The sequence below is a fragment of the Armigeres subalbatus genome, chromosome 1 (genome assembly GCF_024139115.2).
Source record: "Armigeres subalbatus isolate Guangzhou_Male chromosome 1, GZ_Asu_2, whole genome shotgun sequence".
In the NCBI taxonomy this organism is placed as follows: domain Eukaryota; kingdom Metazoa; phylum Arthropoda; class Insecta; order Diptera; family Culicidae; genus Armigeres; species Armigeres subalbatus.
This window is the reverse complement of record NC_085139.1, coordinates 159,622,650-159,644,742: the sequence shown is the minus strand read 5'-3', so window position 1 is coordinate 159,644,742 and position 22,093 is coordinate 159,622,650. Positions and strand designations below refer to the sequence as shown.

General features: G+C 39.0%; 1 protein-coding gene across 1 annotated transcript in view; it reads right to left on the bottom strand.

Annotated features, from left to right (window-relative positions):
- The window catches only part of LOC134207910 (uncharacterized), a 71,651-nt gene that overhangs the window by 15,358 nt on the left and 34,200 nt on the right, over positions 1-22,093 (bottom strand). The window lies entirely within an intron of this gene.

Sequence of the window (22,093 nt, the reverse complement as noted above, 5' to 3'; positions counted from 1 at the left end):
TAGAGTTCTGTTATGTATTCCACAAGAAGTAATGATCTCTTGGTTTTTGATTTGCTTGACGACCAAATGATTTGGGGTTAATGGTTTTACCACCGATACTTGGCTTACTTCCTTAAATGAGCAGTTTGCTGGTTTTCCGTTGAGAAGCATTGAGAAACAGCCATCGTTTGTCGAGTTTTGAAGGTTTTCAAGCTACAGATGTGGTTGCGTCCTATTTCCTGGCAGGGTTTGTTGATGAAGTAGAGATTGAAATCGTTGATGATTGCTATGGTTGCCGGTACCTTCAGCGTCCTATCTTTAATTATCAAAGGTTCTAGTAAGAGAGTTTTATAGGCAAGAGTTTCGAGCGAGGGAATTTCAATTACAAAAATAATCTTAGTTTCATTATGGAAGCTGCTTATTTCAAGGAATTCGTACATTTGATCTACGGTTTCTACGTTAAGCTTTTGGGTTTCAAATTGTTGTATTATAATTTTTAATCCATCAGGAGTCAGAATATCTTTGGAAATAACTCCTAATTTGGCTAGCTGTACTATTTCAAAAATGGTTCTAAAGTGATCATTTACATTATCAATTAAAATATTGGTTTTTAGAATGTCTTGTAGAATTATCAAATTTTTCGCTACACCTGAACTAGTTCGTGAATCTATTAGACTTCGTTTGATTTGATCATGGTCCTTTTCTAACTGTCTGATGTTTGAGGAAGATTCGAACCCCAAATTTAATTGCGTTCTGCAATTGACCGTTATGCTGGTTCTGATTTTGAGGTTTGAAATTATTTTGATAGTATGGGCGATAATTCGGGTTGTAATTTGGTTGAGCCCTAAAATTATTTTGGTATCTATTGAAATTTCCACTTTGCTGAGGCGGGGCTCTGTTAGTGTTATTCGGAAGAAACTGAAGTTTTGGAAATTTTTCTCTCTTGCGCTGAGCAGCGTTAAATTGATCAAGCGCACGTTGATAAGCTAACAGAAGAGTAGTAGGGCATGTAGTTCTAACGAGTGTGGAATATGGCTCGACGAGGCCATCAATAAATGAATTGAGGATCATGTCTTCATAACTGCGAGAAAGGGTTTGAATATTTCTGTTCAAGTCAGGATCTAAGGCTAGCTTTGCAACAATATCCGATAATAATTCACGGCATTCGTTATAAAAGGTCGTTATATTCTTGTTGCCTTGTTTTAAATAGCAAATCTGGGTTACAAGACTAGAAAGATCTCGTTTATCACAAAAGTACTCGATAAGTACTTTTTTGATAATATTCCAATCGCAAGGGGTGTGTCGCGCTTCAAGAGCTTCACTGGCCTCCTCTGTTATCTTGTCCCTAATAATACTTGTCCAAAGAGGTAACACCATAGTGACATCTGCTGCTGATGGACATAATTGCTTTGCGTGATCAAGTTTTTCTTCAACGGAAGCGATCCAGGTGGCTAATGATTTTTTATCTCATTTATATGGGACAATTAGTTTGATTGCATCTGGCACTCTAGATGGGTTAAATGAGGAAGTAGGATTGGAAGGCAATCTTACTCTAGACTCTACTTCACTTCCATAATTTGAACGGGGACAGGATGATAGAGCTTCAATTTGTAGTCTCTGTTGCTCAATTTGGGCTGTAAGAGCCTCAATTTGTTGTGTAATTTCCTCAGACATTCTCCTTGTAATCATTCACCTAATATTCACAAATATTTTATCTAACGATTTTAGGGATTTATTGTTAATTCACTTTCACTGTTTCACTTATTATCACTATTAATCGATAATGTTGTTGATAGATTCGTTTTACTTACAGTTAGTTTTCCGCGATGAACCGTCGCGAGGGGATAGGTTGATTAAGTTGATCCGCAGGCTTTCGCTTGATGAGTGCTGGATATCGTCTCGAATCTTCAATAATCCGTCGAAGATGCCTCCTGTCGGTGACGTTATTCCCACGTTCTTCCAGTTGGCGGGCGATTTCACTTTACACTTATCACAACCGAAAACTACCGGATCCTACCGACTGCGCCACTTATGTTTTTGGCCGTTCGAGATACGTTTTTAAAAAAAACTAAACAATCGACCTGTCTGCTCGAGTGAAGAAATACGAATGAATTTTATTGTTAACTAATTATTATGGAACCTAGCTGGGGAATACTTTATGCTGATACTGGCAAGAACCATCAATCATGGGCGTCGGTCGCGGCTCCAATAACACCGGTGCGGAATGTGCAAGGTGTTGGTCTCCGGTTACGTCCGGTCCAATGTGGCTAGCTTAGAGTTGGACGCTAACAGTTGCCGTTCCAGCAATTTGACTCTGGTTGCATTTACGTCCGTAACTTACGGGTGATATATCTTTTACGGGTGATATATCTTTATTATTAAGCGTTGATTGTTTTAAAAGCTCATCGGAGACAAACTCAAGTTTCTCCTGTAATAAAATTGCTCTATCGCCATATGTTTTGGCGTCTTCGTTATCTCTCTGTCTAAGATTTACCATATCTGAAATCAAGACATTCAAAGGAGCCTTTTCACCAAATTTATTTGACAAAATTGTTTTTATTTCTTCAAATGTTGTGGCATTTCTGCACAAAGTAAAGGCTTCTATATTCCTTAATTTTCTTTTTATAATGCGTACCAGATCATTTTCTGGTGCTTGACCAAGTGAATCAAAAAATCTTCACATATTGCCATAAATTGTTGGAAGTTTCCTCTACCGATCAACTCAGGTATATCTTCACGGGCTTCCTTTGCATCAAAAGGCATTTTTCAACAACCAAATCAATGTCAGTATCAAGATCTGGTAACGACGGAAGATCTGATTCTGAACTGGACAAAGAATTATTTGAAGAATTATTTTCTTCGTCAACAAAAATGTCTCTACTTCGAAGACCAAGTATTCTTCGAAGTGACATGAAAAAAAATGTCAGTGTTTGTTCTTTTTATTATTATTTGTTTAAAAAAAATAAGGCCAAAACAAATTTATTCAAAAAAATCCTTGTGATTTTATAAATTTTAAATAAAGAAAATATTTCTTATATACATAATTATATAGAAGAAAAAATAAAAATCATGATAAAGTATGGCTTGCCTTTGCTTCTGTTTTCGGGTGGCTGCGCTGCTTTCCGTTGCGGGTGACTACGCTGTTATCCGTTTCGGGTGGCTGCGCTGTTTTCCGTTGCGGGTGACTACGCTGTTATCCTGTGTGACTCGCTTCGATTTCACAGAGAGTTGCTCTGCTCTCTTTTCGCCGTATTGGATGCTCCTTCACAATCACTGTTCGGCTATTGCCGGAGATTTTAACACTGTTCGGCTTAGAAGCCGGAATCGTCTTCTTTTGTTGAAACAAATCTTCTCGTGCAAAACTTACTGTGGATCCTTTCACTTAGTTCCACCACTTGATTGCAACTTTACGTATTTCGACCGTCTTCCGTGTCTCGTACTTTACTTATGGCTTTTGATTGTGTTCTAAACAGCCACGTACGATGAACACGAGGGATGCGTTTGCTGATTTCCCTGGTTTTTTCACTCGCTTGGATTTTTTTTTATGGCCACCGAAAGACTAACACAATTAGCAAAGCACTTGAACAAAACTTTACAAAGAACAAACACTGGGGTTCTGTGGATCGAAACCACCTAGCTGCCACCAAATTGTGGCGTGGCCGTTGACTAAAAGATACTTTTTGGATCTGTCTCTGGAGTTAACACTCCGCTTTATTTATATATGCTTAGATCTATACCTTTCTCTACTATCAAACGTGTTTTCCATACGCAGATGGATATCTATAAAACGAGCGGCTGCCCTTTGGACAAATTAACCTGAATTCCTATTCGGCGCATTCACATTTATTGTGATGCGTTTCTTTGTATCATAATAAAAGATGGAATTTGAAAGTGCATCGACGCGCATCGGTATCAATTATGTTGAAATACATCTTTTGTGTTTCCTGATGGGTTTGTCTGATATTACGACTAGCCTAGATTTACATTTGTTATCGTTGGCTCTTTTATGATGTACGCGCCTTATGTTAATTTACATATTTGTTTATTGAATATGTTGACATACATGTTTTGTGTTTCCGCATGAGTTTATCTACGCCTAGCCTAGCTTTCCATTAGCATAGGTTTATGTTTATTACCAATGGTGCACGAACCTTATGTTAATGCATACGTAATATCATTGGCCACACTTGGTATATTTGACCACAACTGTACGGCAGCATTAAGTGTCTTATACTTCACTTAACTTGTTCTTGACTGCCGTATACGATGAACACGTTTGGACATTCGTTTGCAGGTTCTCACTTTCAGTTTTTTGGCCACCTAAATATTTAGAAAATTAGTGAAGCACTTAAACAAAACTTCACAAAGAACAAACACTCTTCTGTGGATCGAAACCACCTAGTTGGCACCAAATTGTGGCGTGACCGTCGATTGAAAGATGAATTTTGGATCTGTCATTGGAGCTGAAGCTCCGCTTTATTTATATATGCTTAGATCAATACCTTTTTCTATTATCAAACGTGTTTTTCCATACGCAAATGGATAATTATAAAACTAGTGGGTGCCCTTTGGGCAAATGAACTTGAAACTCCTCTTCAGCGCATGCATATTTAATGTGATGTTTATCTTTGTGTCATGATTTCAACGTCATTGCATCTCGATGCGCATTACGTTGAAATACATCTTTTGCCTTTCTGTACTATATTCGATACTGTATTACACCCACCTTATGTTAATTGACATATTTATTTATTGAATATGTTGACATACATATTTGTGTTTCCATATGAGCTTATCTGCACATAGCCTTTGAACCAAATTATACTGATATGGGTTCGATTTTCGAGATTTCAAAAAAAATCTCCTCTCTGGAGCCACCATGTAATTTTGGGGCTTCTTTCTAGGATAAAAAACAACCGACGCGATCAAGATTTTTTTTGGAAGTTTCCTCTACCTACCAATTCAGATATATCTTCACGGGCTTTCTATACATCAAAAAGCATGATTTCAACAACCACATCAATATCAGTATCAAGATGTGGTAACGAAGATCTGATTCTGAACTGAACAAATAATTGTTTGAAGAATTATTTTCTTTGTCAATCAAAATTTCTCTACTTCGAAGAAGTATTCTTACGTTTTTGGATTCGGGAGCGGGCCATTTGGCATAAAGTCATTTGGCATAACGCCATTTGGCATAAGGTCATTTGGCATAAAGGCCATTTGGCATAACGGTCATTTGGCATAACGGACATTTGGCATAACGGACATTTGGCATAATTGTAACCAACGTCAAAAGTGAGGGTCTTTTGGCATAACGGACATTTGGCATAATTTGTCTTTGCGTGTCTAAATGGTGTCTAAGTGGTGCGGGAAACACCCCGGAATAGTAAATATAACACCCGTCGATAATAATATTAAAAAGACATTAACATCTCGTGGAAAGAATGCATTTGCAATGCAATGCAAAAGTAGGCACATGCCTGGATGAGAGCAGTGGTGGATGTAATCCCCTCTTTAAAAGAAGGCGTGTGGCCGGAATATGGCAAGGAAGGATATGATACCTTCTTTAAAAGTAGGCGTGTGGCCGTATTAGGGCAATGAAGGATGTGATCTCACAGATAACAGATATTGAGGCTGGCATCCGATACGTGTGTAAACATCCGCAATCGTTAATTCAAATGTATTTTAACCGCGTTTGGCAATTGATTGGAGATGGCGCAAGGATCATTGTTATTGAAAACGCAGCCCCAAGGCGGCTGTCAAATGCATTGGCTGCAATCGACGGTTATTATTCAGCTGCGTCCATATGTACTGCCGTAATCAGTTGAGTAGGTGGCAGCAGATAGCCAATGTTTATCAATTCAAAAGTTTACACATGATTTTCAATAAAATGTGCTTTAGCCTAAATATCTGTTTTCTGTGGTGATCCTTTCTTTAAAAGCAGGTGCTTCCCGGATTATGGCAAGGCAGGATATGATCTCTTCTTTTAAAGTATGCGCTTTCCTGGAATAAAGTCATGGTGGAAGCGATCCCTTCTTTAAAGGTAGGCGCTTGCATGGATTATGGCAATGGATAATGTGATTCCTTCTTTAAAAGTAGGCGCTTGTCCGGGTTATTATAATGGTGGATGTGATTCCTTCTTTAAGAGAAAGCGCTTGCCCGGATTGAGGCAACGGTGGGTGCGATCCCTTCTTTAAAAGTAGGCGCTTGCATGAATTATGACAATGGAGGATGTGATCCCTTCTTTAAAAGTAGGCGCTTGCCCGAATTATGACAATGGTGGATGTGATTCCTTCTTTAAAAGAAGGCGCTTCCCCGGATTGAGGCAATGGTGGGTGTGATCCCTTCTTTAAAAGTAGGCGCTTGTCCGGATTATGACAATGGTGGATGTGATTCCTTCTTTAAAAGAAGGTGCTTGCCCGGATTGAGGCAATGGTGGATGTGATCCCTTCTTTAAAAATAGGCGCTTGCACGGATTATGGAAATGGAGGATTTGATTTGTTCTTTAAAAGTAGGCGCCTGTCCGGATTGAAGCAATGGTGGATGTAATCCCTTCTTTAAAAGTAGGTGTGTGGCCTGAATTGTGGCAATGCAATGGTGGATGTGATCCCTTCTTTAAAAGTATGCCCTGCCCGGAATATGGCAATGGTAGATGTGACTCTTTATATGTAGGCTCTTGTCGGGAATAAATCAATGGTAGATGTGATCTCAGATTGATTTGGTTACAATAACTCATATGTGACTTGATTGCTTTTAGTAACTCGTCTACGACAAGTGTGTTGCTTGAGCTTTTTACAGTTAGGCGTTTGCCCGGATTAAGGCAATGGAGGATTTGATCCTGTCTTAAGGTGCATGACCGGATTGAAGCAATGGTGGATGTAATCTTTAATAATACTTTAAAAGTAGGAATGTGGCCGGAATAAGTGAATGATGGATGTGATCCCTCTCTCGGAAGTAATTCTGCCGTTTTGTTATTTCGTTCCTCCCGAAAATGTCTACCATCAGTCTAAATTTATCAGAAAACAGCCTCGATCAACTTTATCTACGCTAAACAATACATGAAATATCCCTTTCGCTTTCACAGTTCGAAATTATGCCAAATGTCCGTTATGCCAAATGACCCACTCTTTTCTTGCAGTTCAAAATTATGCCAAATGACCTTATGCCAAATGGCGTTATGCCAAATAACTTTATGCCAAATGACCCAGACCCTTTGGATTCACTTGCTTGGATTTTTGACCACCGAAAGTCTTATCAGAATTAGTGAAGCACTTGAACAAAACTTCACAAATAACAACGCTGGGGCTCTGTGGATTGGAACCACCCAGATGCCACCAAATTATGGCGTGGCCGTTGAAGAAAAGATGAATTTTGGATCTGTCGATGGAGCTGATGCTCCGCGTTGATTATATATGCTTAGATCAATACCTTTTTCTATTATTAAACTTGTATTTCCATACGCAAATGGATAACTATGAAATGGATGGATGCTCTTTGGGCAAATTAACTTTGAAATTCTTCCTCGGCGCATGCATATTTAATGTGATGCATTTCTTTGTGTCGTGGTTTCAAGGTAATTGAATCACGATTCGCATCGGTTTAATTATGTTAAAATACAAATTAATGCTGTGGATGATCTTTGTCATCTTGCATTTTCCCAAAAAAAAACCCTAACTCTCCCTTGTTTTACAGCTTTATTTTTTAGGGAATTGCGTTTGCCGTCGCTTTAAATGTGTTCTTTCTTGTTTCGCCCTTCGTACTTGACGGTCTAGTGCACTAAGCCGAACGATTTGAAGTTTGAATAGTGGTTTCAGCCAATTTGCACAGGAAAATACACCTCCGTCACTCTTTCGTTCATGAAATTGGTTCGGTATGCCCGATTGAGCTCAGAATTGCAACAAAGACAGTTGTTATGTTAAAGATCAATTCCACAGAACAGTTTTTGGCCGATCTATTAGGGGTTAGGTTGTGCACTTTGAAATTCATTGATTGCCATGAAAAAACATACGCATGCCATCAAAGACGCCTACGATGTGTGGTTTCGCGCTCGCTCAAACATATGCACAGGAACGCGCGCCACAGCACATATCTAAGCACATATTTGAGCTGAAATTTTCAGAGATTGATTTTATTACCCAAAGGCACAATCCTGGGGGTTCCCCGTAGAATTCGACAACCTTTTGTTTCCTGGGCCAGTCTACTGTTCCATGCTATCTACAATAACTCTCATGCGACATTCAGTTATTTCTAAGAGCATTCCTACTCTCTAAATGAAACAATGTTTTGATTATATAACTTTACCTAACTGTCACGCTAAGTGATCTACTGCTTCAAGGCCCAGTTTTGCTTGCACTTATATAACCGTTATATTTATTCAGCAGTGGTCGCTATTTGGTAAACATAGCTATACAGGTTCTGACCTGTCCAATCTTTCTCTTCTTCCTTTTACCTGACTGATGTCAAAATGTAGTTCTCTAGGAAAAATAATTTTGATACGTCGATTACCTTGTCTTGGCTGGACATAATCATAAAATGAGTACATGAAATTTGCCGTTCTTAGGCGACAGCAACACCTAGTGTAACTTCCTCTCTGGAGCCACCATTTAGATTTAATCGCATTTCTTTCGATCTTTCAGACAATTAGACCAATTTTGCCCAGTACCTGAATATTTGAACAGCCATAATGGCTCTAGTATTGGATGCTTGAATAGAGGGGATTGTTAAATATGTAGTGCTCTTAGCTGCATGTCTTCTCGAACTGAATATTTTATTGTTAGGCCATTTGTTTTTTTTTTCTAATACATTAATACGTTAATACAAAATCTTCTCCTAAAATGACATACTTGCTCTGAATGTCCGATTCTAGCACAAAATTTACATTTCAAAGACCTTGCTTTAAAATTGTTAATAGGCTCTGGCTTAATTTCTAGATTTTTATGGGTTTTATTCTATTTGGACTTTTTTTCTCACAGAATGGCCTGCCAATTTTCCATCATCATCCTGTCAATTAGTTTTATTTTCATAACCACTTAAGTTCATGATTTTCCAGGTAATAAAATTCGAATCAGAAGTTCACCCATTTTATTACTACCGCTTGGGTTTCAGAGCATCACTATCATAGGTTCGCGGATAAGTACCACTTTACTAAACTAGGTTACGGTCGCCATATAATGTGTTCTTCGTTGGGATGTCGTTAACCGTTAACACTGTCACGCGCGTTTTTTAAGAATTCATTGATTATTCATTATTTAACCTTATTTTTTATTTTATTTGGGTTTTATTTGCCATATTTTAGCTTGTGGGAACGCCATGATTTTTCCTGTATGAACGCGTACTTTAGTGTTTAACTCTTAGTCAATTATTGAGTATGTTAACCAAGCCATTCCCCACGCACTTACAATATATATTATTTAGAAATTTTTTGATTACTGAAACTGTCGCCAGATTCAATTACGAGATATTTGATGTTTCAAAGGAATAGTGCACATCATAACTTTATCTCGAGTAATTACCAGAATGGATCTGTTGTATTTTGTGAATATGATTATTTATTACCGAGTTTAGTCAGTTTTGAGGGTTCAGCGTCACCTGTGTGTCGCGCAACTGTTGGTTGTTTATGCTTATGATGCAAACACATCAATGTATACAAACGATTCGATTCTTACAGGCTAAATAATATTGAGATCACTAGATCCTTTTGGTAGATCCTATATGGAGCCACCTTTAGCTTCGATACTAAGGCACTAAGGGGGGTGGTGGAAATTGTTCTGCCTTCACTTTAATAATAAAAACTAATGGAGATTCAATTGACAATTTAAAATCAACAATTGCAAGAAATTCTAAGTAACAGATAAGGGAACTACTTTAGGAGAAAACGGAAATAAATATTTTTTCACAAAATAATGAACGTCCAATTTGAGCCATATCCCCGAAATAATAGATTGCTTATGAACAGAGTTATAAATAAAAAAATCTAAAAAACTAGATTTTCTAAGTAGAATATATTATAGTATGAATATTATCAAAATTCACTTAAATAAAGAAATTTTTATTATATTTTTTTAAGTTGTCAAAGACTTATTACTAGAAACTAAGATGTTGGTAGAACAGTGTGTGTGTGTGTAGAACGTTTAAACAATAAAATAAAAATGCCTTGAGAGTAGCTTAGGACGATATTAGAACAACGTGCATCAAAGGACGACCAACCGAGCATCAAAGGAAGACCAACTGAGCATCGAAGGAGGACCATTGTTACAATAAATCGAACAACACAGCTTCAGGAGAATTGAATATTGATGGTGAAGGGTAAATTTGGAGAGACTCTTCTCTAAGAAAAGACATCGTTGTTTTCGGAAGTCAAAATCAAGAAATACCAGTTCGTTAACCAGTTTGTTTTAAAACAATAGTCTAGCAGCAATGCAGCAGCCAAACAATTGTGTGACGATTGCCAACAACGCATAAAAAACGGAACAGTTTTCGTTTTCACTTACCTCGGCGCCAGTGACTACTGATGATTGAAGTCAAGATGATTGAGACATTGCAATACTTAATTCTTAATACAGAATAATATCATTGGTCACAAATTGTGACTCATAACACGGCAGCACCATTATACCGATCGATTTGGTTGCAACATTTCAAATGCGTCCCGAGAATGACAGAAGGCCACCCTTAGTCGAACACTACCAAAGATTGAAGTGAACACTTGAAGATTGAAGGAAAATAGTGTCTATCCGGAACAAAGTTAGTACGCTTTTTATACCGAAGTTGGATTTTTCTCCAGATACAGGCACCTTACCCAACTTCGGAAGAAGTGCGCTAGATTCGCCCAAGAATGCGCTAAACAATGCATCAATTAGTTTGGCAGATAAACTTCGGACGAAAGTTCGGTTCCGAAGTCCGGACTTCCGAATTCTAATTTGGTGCTACGCCGACAATAAAAAGTGACGACGCAGTCCGAATTCATGATACTAACCAATCTGTAGATGTCCATAGCTTCATAACGCAATACGCGCTCTGCAACTCGTAATACATACTGTTTTCTGAACGCTTAAAAGAGTGTACGTTGGATGTCGGGAAACAGGATGTCGCAATACTACCGAAAGCAGCAGCTGCAAACAACCTAATGAACGCAAAATAGGGAAACGACGAAACGTAATTTTAATAAGATATACTTAGAATGGATGAAACTGCAGTAACATCGTCAAGCGGAGAGTTTTCATTTGTAAAACGTAAGTGGCGATCACCGCGTTAGAGATCAATGTATAAGCATTCTTTATGATAATGCCCATCAGACCAACAACGAGGGAGCAACAACAAGCAAAACTTCAGAGCCCGCCACCGAGACTTGGCATTAAGCAGAAGATGCGTAGAAGTGAAATCAAACGGTTTGATTGCACAAAATTCGAAAACAGTTCAACTATACTCTCGAGGTTCAAAATAATACAGAATTCAAAAATACATACTTTTATCATTTATGTCTTCAAGCTTTGAAAAATAACTACCAATCATCAAATTATTGTTTAAATATCAATAAGTATCGAAATTATAGTTCATTGTTTTATACTTAATTGAAGAAAAGCGATGCGTGTATTGAGGATCGTTGCACGTTAATGAAATAAGCGTCGATTTTTGAACAATATTTGTAATTCTAAAACAAATTTTGGACAATACATTTTCAAGTAATAGCCTTATCAGGAATATTTAATCAAGACCGTGAAATATGAAACGTATGCATTTACTAGTATTCATTATTTAACATTTTAAGACATGAGAATATGTAAAATATTAGAACTGAATAATTAGACTTAAGTGTCATATATTATAAAAAAAAATAGTTTACTAGCCATTCTTACTCCTGCCCGATGTATTACTTACAAATATACAGTTTAATGAATATCGTATGTAATGAAACCATGACAAATGTTTAGAAGGATATTTTGTACCAATAAATAAAATATTTTGTACCAAGAAAACCTGCTGTATTCTAGATTTTCGATGACAATTCCTCAGTATAGTATTTCCTTGCTCATCCGATGCTCGTGAATCCAACTATTTTTTGGGGATTGAGAACTATACACTCGCTTAAAAAACTAACACCCATTTCTGTTGCATTGCTAATTTTCTCGTTTATACTGTGAGCTTTGGCTTGTTGGTTTTGGATTCATTTGCATGCGGGTGATCGTCGAACCCTCAATTTGTCAGATTAGTGGGAACATATTCTTAACCCTTAAAGGAGCAAGACGATTTTTTTAAAGTTCGTCGGAAATATTTTTAACGTAAATAACCATTGGAATTATTAACATTAAACGTATTTTCGGTTTGTTGTTTTAAAACAACATTGCGCATTTAAGGGTTAAGGTAACGGTACCAATAGTGGAGGTATTAGTAGATTTACCAAATTTTGCTTCCACCACTAATGAGTACATTGTTCCTTTAATGGTGATAAAAATTAACTTTGATTTCCTATGAGACTCGCCACTATTAGTACTGTTGCTCCAGTATAGGTACAAGGGAGTCAATTTTATTAAGAGAAACGTTGTTTTTATTAGGCAAAAACATAGTTTTTCATGCAAAATCTTAGGATAAGTTGGATTTAACAGCATATTTACAGCCCGACGCATCAACTGAAACCATCCTTAAGAGTATAATTACGAAAAATTTCATAAAACCCCACTAACTCCATTATTAGTGATACCTCAACTAAGGGAACGGTTATCCTTAACCTTTGAACTGGTTTTGAAAAAAGAAATAAATACTTTGATTTCAAATCTTTGTCTCACACGTTTTATTAAAATAGAATATCACAAACCGCCCTTTTGTATCCCCTAATTACTATCCCAAGCAGCACAACTTTTTTCACTACTGAACATTTCACTGTGTTGCAACTATTCGGAAAGAAACAATCTTTGCGTATGTGTCATCAAATATAACTCTCTAGCAATCTAAGAAGCGCAAGGGGTGGAGCCTACGGAAACATCCTTCGATTGCAGTAGAATTACAATAATGTTGCAAAATACTGTCGTGTTTGGAGGAGACGGCTTCATCCGCATCAGCCGTCTCCAGCTGCTGCCCAATCCGCAGCAGCTCGGAAGCATTACTTCTTCACGCGAAATACATCACAAAACTGAAGGCTAACTCCGCTAACTCACTCACACTCCTGGCACTCATGTCCAATGTATATGCCCTCTTGTTCAGTTTATATTTATTTTATCATACCCGTCTCAATCCCTACATCTTCCGCCTGTTCTACTCTCTTACAGTTTTATTATAATTATTTTGTTCTACTATTTAATTCAAGTTGCTGTTTTATAGTGAGTTTTTTTTTCTTCAGTGTGAGCTTTAAAGTTTCGACCGAACGGAGAACTATGACATTCATGAGATTCACAACAAATTAAAAAAAAAATAACAAATAAACTCATCAAGTTTTTTTCTGCTCAACTATGAGTGTTCACTAATTCCACATAAGTTTTACATAGTTTCAAACCGATCTCCATATAAAGTGTTCAAATCATGCTTCCAAAACTAACCTGCAATTTAAAATTTCAAATAAAATTCACACACAAACACGTAATTCGAATCTCCAACCAAACCATTAACAACATTCTACGCAACTCTTCGCTTGCTTGTACTTACTCTTTGTTACCATTTTCTAACACTGATCTCAGAATGCAGTCATGGATAGAACTTACCAGGCTTAGAACATCAATTTTGCATCATAATCAGAAAAAAATGTTATCAACATGTCGCCATAGTGAGCTTACCAATCTCAGGAATACCCTCTCGATGGAATGATTGTTTACCCTCTCGGAGGAATTATTGTTTACTCTATCAGGGAAACCCTCTCGGAGGAATAATTGTTTAACCTCTCGGGGGAATTATTGTATACCCTCTCGGGGGAATTAGTGTTTATCCTCTCGGGGTAATTATTGTTTACCCCCTCGGGGGAATTATTGTTTACCCTCTCGGGGGAATTATTTTTTACCCTCTCGGGGGAATTAGCCTATCAGTTATACACTCAGCGAACGGGACTATCGAAATTCATAACTGGCGCCTTATGAATCTTCGACTGATTATTCCACCAACAGTGCTTCTTATACGCAGTTACCTTCCCGAGTAATCAAGCGTCGATAGGCGTGTGGTCTACATACCGGCCTCCCGACCCCGACGTCCATGGTTCGAACCCCGTCTGCCGCACTTCACTTTTTTTCAAATGAAAATCATCATTCATATGGCAACATATTGAAATTCATACCGATTCCTTGTGGCAAATTTTCATAAGGCGTTTGATTGAAAATCATACGTCCATTTTCCTCAGTGTACCATCTCGGGGGAATGATTGTTTACCATGTCAGACACCTCCTCTAAAAATAATTTGATTGAAAAATTTATTCCCTTAATTCGCACAATTCTGTTTCAGAAACATCGTATAATAACTTTCACATTTCTTTGAGTGTAATAGAATTTTTGTTTTCAGTTTTTTTTCACATTTTTCAGTGCCACAGAACGCATTTTCACAACTTTTTTTTTCGTGTGATAGAATCCAAACAAATTAATTTTTCAATGAGTGTCACTTTTGCTTTTATGAACATATTTTTTCCTGAGTGTGCCAAACTTTATAGAGCTTGCTGACGTTTACTCATCCTTCTCTTTCAAGCGCATGGGGAGGATAGGATTTGTTTTCATCGGGAAACGCTGATCAAAACAAAACCCATTCTTTCTGTGCGCGTGCAAGAGAAAGATGACTAAACGTCAGCAAGCTCTATTGTGATGAGTGACATTTGGCGCATACACACTAACGTTCGCTTCGTCCTGTGTAAACTCATTTTTGTTTACCTTCGAATCACAACCTCATTTTCCTTTCACTCATTTTAACCCTAGCTTCGAGTAGTCGCCTCAACTGCATGCACCAGTTTTTCTTCCCATCACATTTGGGCGTGAAAATCCCAATACACCGCACCTTTCACAAAAAAAAAACGCGATTTTAACATTCCTCTTTCATGAAAGGCCGAACTCATTCTATCGGGAGCGTCACATCGGTCACAGCAAACCGACTTGGTCAATGTCGTGTTTGGAGGAGACGGCTTCATCCGAATCAGCCGTCTCCAGCTGCTGCCCGATCTGCAGCAGCTCGGAAGCATTACTTCTTCATCACAAATTTGAAGGCTATCACAAAATTGAAGGCTAACTCCGCTCATCTGTCACTCACACACCTGGCACTCATGACCAATGTATATGCCCTCTTGTTCAGTTTATATTTATTTTATCATAACCGTCTCAATCCCTACAAATACTACAGCGGGAAAAAAAATAAAATATAAAATAATAAAATATAAATAATGGATTCGATCTATAGATGTTGTGATTGATAGTTCTTCACTCTAGCACAGCACCATTCAAGACTTCGAAGGGTCTGCATGTTGACTCACAATAAAAACTATACGATTATGAAGTTTTGTACTCGGGTTTCCTGTTACTTAATTGCACCATCACTGGAATAAATTGGGAGTTGTCAAAACGTTGAACGTGTACATACTGCATTGCAATGTTAAGGTTCCCCCAAACACACGCGACGCGATAGTCGCGACGCGATTCTATCGCTTGGCGACAGCGATTCTGTCGCCGTTGGTATGGAAGCGTAAATAGAGCATTGCCTGCAGCGACCTAACGATAGAATCGCGGCGACTAGTTGTCGCCGTCGCTGCGATGAAATCGCTTAGGTCTGGGGGAGCCTTTAATGATCACAATTTGAACGTTTTTGACATCTTGATGCAAAATTTTCGTGCTTTGATGTTTTCCAAAGTTTTTCAAAGTGCTTTTTGGAAGATGCTGCGTGTTCTACTTGTTTCTTAATCTATTGACAATTATATTTGCTACCATCAGTGGGGATGACATTGGGCCAAAATGTGATATTTTCCAATTAAATGTTATAAAGCTCTGATAGCTAAGAATGGTATCAAGTTTTTATTGGCTTGGTACGATTTTGTATTTCCTTGAATTATGCTCAATGGATTATGTTTTGTGAAATCAATAAATTTGACACGTCGCGTGATGGGCTTCAGAGCTTAACAAAAAGTGACCACTTCCAGGAGGAATCAGGCTCCTTGAATGTCACAGAACCTTAACAATACCACTCAGATACCACCAAATGGACTGGGCCTGTACAAACCCAGCAAGGAGCCTTAAGGTAAGTCCTATTGAAGTTGACTTAATTAGGGATTTCATGAAGTATGCACACTTTCAGCAAAGTACGTAATTCGATATGAAATAAAACCTCACTCTATCCTGGAATTATCCCGGAACAAGGTGGCCAATGCTTATTCTTTTCTCAGTTTTAAAAATAAGCTCCATCGCTAACCAACCGTTGCAAAATTTCGTTGGCGCATCGCTAACCCACGGTTGCAAAATTTCGTACGACTCCATCAAACGATTGTACAAAAGAGTGCCTAAACCTGGGAACTAGGGCCGTCAATTTTGAGCACCGATGCACCGACGATTCCCTATCACATAGGGAGCAAGTGGTTACTGGCGTTCATGGGATCTGGGATCATGGGATCATGTTCTTGATTAACATGTCCAGTACAGATATGTTCTCGTTTTTATCAACACGGTCCGTGAGTTTCTGTTGATAAAATAGGAACAGTGACAAAATCGGAATAATTTTCTTTGGTAATTTTTTTTCCATAAATTATGTCACGCAAAAATCAACCATTTCCCATCCCTCCTCCTTTCATTGTCCTGTTTTTTTTTTAAATATTTGAAAATGTATATGAGTAGTCAGAAACCCTCTCCCTCCCACTAGAAGCGTGACGTAATTTATGGACGTTCCCTAAGATAAGCTGGCATCCGTTGATAACATAACAATAAATTTGACAATATTTGACCTCCTTTACCCTTTCGGGACGGAGTAATGAGTACCATTGAGTATCATTCTATCAGCTGGACCTATGGACCTGCTGGAATGTTTAATTGCACACAGGTACAACGTTCAGGACTTGGTTGATCGGCTAGATCACATGTTCTGAGCTCAAGGACGTTTTGGAATACCGAAAGGCCTGTAGAAGCTTGAAAGAGTAATGAGTGAAATCCTATCGACTCAGTGGATCAGCTGAGCTGTTCAACAATACACGGACACATCGTTCAGAATTTGGTTGATCGGGTAAATCGCATGTTTCGAATTCAAGGACGTTTTGGAGAACCGAAAAGGCCTGTAGTAGCTTGTAGAAATAATGAGTGAAATCCAATCGGCTCAATAGAGCTGCTGGGATGTTCAACGATGCACGGACACATCGTTCAGGACTTGGTTGATCGTGTAGATCACATGTTCTGAACTGTTTTGAACCCAAGGACGTTTTTGAAAAACGAAAAGACCTGTAGTTACGTGTAACAGTAATTAATGAAATCCTATCGGCTTGATGGACGTGCTAAGATGCTCAACGATGTACGAATACGAATGCTTGGTTGATCGGTATATCACATGTTCTGAACTCCTGGACGTTTTGGAGACCCTGACATAGTTCATGTTTATTTAAAATTCGATCAATTATTGTCTTATAATCCCATAGATATTTTTAGACATATCTTAGCTTAGGGCTTTTTGTTTGTAGACATATTTCCTGATGCAATCGAGAACATGTACTCGAGAACAGTTTGGACGGCCTAGAACAACCGAAAAAAATATTTCAACGCTTTTTTAGATACATAAGAACGTTAGTTACCGCTCAACTTCTGAGACGAGCAGAAGTGTTTTCGATTGCGCTCTTCGAAAGTCAAGCGATTTTCCGGTGGTTTATTTTTCATCCGTCCGTGCCGCGTCGCGCGCTTCTAAAGCTTGATCCACTTAGTATTTGGCCGCACGAAATTAGATATTTCTTTGCCAAAAAAGTACATTAAAAGGTGCTTCAAGTTTTATTACACAGGGAAATTAGTAAACTTTGAAGGAAAAAATATCGAAAAATTATTCATTGGCATTTCGAATGAATTCTCCGACTTTTCTCTCAATACCACTCGTTATTTTTTGCACAGTAGGACGGTCAGCTTAATCTGCAATTTTTTCACACCACTTCTCCATATAAGATGGTTTTCTGATTGTTTTGCACCATTTCTCAAGTTTCCCTATGATAATTGCCTAATATTTTTCGGTGGGACGAAAATTTGGGCATTTTGGTGGGTTGATAGTTTTTTCAATACGTCATTATTATTCGGTTCACACCATTCCATTACATCCCGTCTGTAATGGCAGTTTTTAAGTCAGGCCAAAGCAACACCAGACAGTCGCGTGATTGAATGGATGGCGAAAATCGCTTCTGAAGATACTCTTCCTTGTATATTTGCCCATTTATGATCGCTCCAGTGATGAAAACTTTAATTTTCTTTCCACAACTGCAGATGCTTTGACATACCATCAATTTGTGAGCAATCTTGCTTGCATAGACATAGTTGAATTTTCCTGAGGCATTACCCTTCCGTTTGACAAGGTAAAACTTGTGTCCCGGGAATTTAAAGTCAATTTTAATATTAATTTCATCGCCCATCTAAATACATCAATTGTATTTCGTCAGAACTTGCTCGACCAGCATTCTTGTGCGATGTTTGGCAACCAGGATCTGTTTCAGGGTCCTATTGGGACGCTTACTGACATCATACGACTTGAAACCTTCGCGCCGACAGATTATTTGAGCTGTGCTGTACGGCGCAGTGAACTTTTTCGCTAAATCACGCAAGGAAATCCCAAAATGGTTCCGAACTGCTCTGCAGACGTTCACTTGTAGTTTCTGATAGTATGTTCCACTTCTACGATTGTTTTGCTCTTCGCGATCCAGCAATAGTGTTTCCCGATAACGTTTGACAGTTTTTACTGTTAATTTCGCTTATTTTAGATACTTTGAAATCATTCCTCCTGAGCATGTTGGATTTCCAATGTGAGTGTGCAAAATTTGTTCCCATCTCTCGCGTTCCATTTTCGATAACTTTTGAACGTGAGCATCAATACTGATAAAACTTTCACCACAAATTAAACAAACCTTCCGCAACGATGTGATGTATTTTACTTCTCGGTACGGCCACAAGAGGCGCTACAGTAATTGGAAAGAAACGGCCAAATACTAAGTGGATCGAGCTTTAGTATTTCGCGATGAGGCGAGAAAACACTTTCCGAATCGATTACTCGCGCTTTCCAGTGAAGCCGTCATTCGAGAAGGTGCATGGCTTTTTCCGCACAGTGCTAGGACTGAAGAAAGAAGACGTGGAAAGACTCCAGTGCCATCGCGGTGAACAATGTGCGTTCGTCAAGGTAAAGGACCTGACGCTCGCACAAAACGTTTCCGAAGAGAAGATAGTTGAGTTCCTCAGTGCGTTCGGAGAAGTGATCTCGCTGCGGGAATTAACGTGGGGCGATGGTTTCGAGTTCGGTGGAATTCCGCTCGGCATATGGTCGGCTCGTATGCTCATAAAACGTGGCTCGTGGGTTACGATCGATGGCCAGCAGGCGTATATCGTCTACAAGGGGCAGATTTCCTCTTGCAAACACTGCAAAGAGCAGGCCCACACTGGCATTTCTTGTGTGCAGAACAAGAAACTACTGGCCCAAAAGAGCTACGCCAACGTGGCGAAGCAAGCTGGACTACGACAACCACCGCAGAAGGCAAACAACGCTAAACCCCCGATCGCTAAACCGGTCGGCCAGCGTCCTGTCGCTGCTCTACCAGCATCGCTGGAAGCCTTTCCTGAGCTACCAAAGACGACGAGTGGGACCGAACCGTCTAGCTCTAACAATCACTCAACAAGTCAGCCAGCTGCAAGAACCGCTGGCCTACTACCTCCGTCACCACACCGCAAACCGTCCAACAACTGGGTTTACGTACATCAATCGGAACGCACAATCCCGATTAGACCGCATGTACGTAAGCGCTGGTAATATAATCTGCAGTCCGCCTACTCACACGTCTGCTGCTTCACAGACCACAAAGCGTTGACGGTGAGATTATGTCTCCCCCCCACTGGGACACGAGCTCGGGCACAGATTTTGTGCCCTGCGGCCGCATCTTCTGACGGAAGAAAACGTTGCCGATTTCCATTATAAGTGGCAATATTGGACTCGGCAGCGCAGAAACTACGGGTCGTGGATGGAATGGTGGCTGTCGTACGCTAAGCCCAAAATCAAAACGATCCGTTTTTGAGGATTTCCACGATGCGCATCAGCATCTCTATGCGCAATTAAGGCTAGCGTACGATGGGTACTATCAACATCCCGAAATGTTGACCACCATAAACCGTTTAAAAGGTGAAATGCTGTCACTGCAACGGATTTTTTCCCACCTGTTTATGGGTATAAACGAAACACACCTGGTGGGAGAGCCCATGTCGATCTTCCAGTTGGGAGAAATACGGCGGAAAAAAATTACCATCACCCAGCTGCAAACGGCTGACAACGAGGTAGCTGATGATCCCCAGGAAATCGAAGCAAATCTGTTTGCCTTTTTCTCGAGCCTCTTCACGGAAGAAGCGGCAGAAAACAACGAGGATGGGTTTGTTTGTGAGCGAATAATACCACCAGTCTGGCACCAGATGAATGAAGCATGTACGGAAGAGATCATAACAGCGGAGATTTTGTCTGCTATTAGTGCGAGAGCACCGAAACGATCTCCCGGAGCTAACGATATCCCACGAGAGTCGTACCTTCGTATGTTTAACGTCATCCACCGTGAACTGAACCTGCTTCTAAATGAAGCACTCACCGGCAGTCTCCCACATGCCTTTGTGGGAGTGATGGGCAAAATGGTTCAATTAAGTGAGCGGCTCTGAGCCAAGCATACACTTGAATGAGCCGACTCATTTGAGCGGCTCGTTGACTCATTACAAAGTTTTTTTTTGCGAATGAAGCATAAAAGCAAACTGTTTTATGATATCTGTGTTTTTATTGATGTTTAGGTGCTTATTTAAAAATTCAAATTCGTCCAGTCAAAAGTTCGTCTAAATCCTTGTATATTTAGAATCAGACAACTGTGAGACCTTCTCACTATGCTCTTTGCCCTCCGATTTCAGTCGGGCAATTTTTTTTCGTTCTTAACATCGTAAAACCGAAACGCTCATTCCTGACAAGTGAGTTTCATCGAAATTCTTGTCACCTTTGATAATTGCATTAATCGATGAATCCTTTGAATCTAGAATCTTGCTGAGCTACTCATCAATTATTCGCAGTGATCAGCTCACTTCAATTCTATGGCTGTCGCTATTTTTAGTTTTTAAATTATCTACAAATCTCCATCGCCTGTTCTGATGTATAGATCGTTTGGTCAAGCAGGTCAACTACGCCTGGTTTCAAACCAAAATCGACGCTACACACGAGTTGGAAAAAGGAAATTTATGCAAATGCTGTGTGGTTGAACGACACGAGACTCTCAAGCAGCAGCAAATAAATAGTCTGCGTATAAACAAAAATAGTGTGACAATGTTGCCGTACATTCTTTGGCATACTGTCTTGTTGTGTACGCAGCACGAAATTTAATCGGAGAAAATGTAAATATTCGGACGATCATTGTGCTGTACCGTACTTTTCCCAACACTGTTCGTTAGGTATGCTGGGTTGCTTTCGGTTGAATACCAGAAGGTGTTAACCTTGTACCTTAACCTTGACCTTGACGAAATATGAGCTTCAGTATGATAAACCGGGACCAAAATGATCCAGCCGAGTTTACTTTACATGATCGTTCATGCCAAAAAAAAAAACAAATTGGTACAGGAAACAATTAATTTCCATGTTATCGAGAAACATTGTACAGCTACAAAAACCGTGGAACGATAACTAAACCTACATATGTATAATTTTGAAATCATATCCATCAAACTATTGGAACACTCACCTAGGCTAACTATGCAATTTGTACTCAGTCATGTTACTACTGTTTCTTTATTAAGTGTTATAATCAATTTAATGCAACTCATTTGAATGGTTATTAAGGCACTCATTTTATTGGTATGGAAAAGTAGGCGTTTCTTCGCGTAAACATGAACTGTAAAACCAGGTATTATGATCCGGAATTGCAAAACGTCTTTTTTTCAATCTACATTGAATTGTGAGTAACTTTTATACGAACAGAGATAGAAGGTTGCT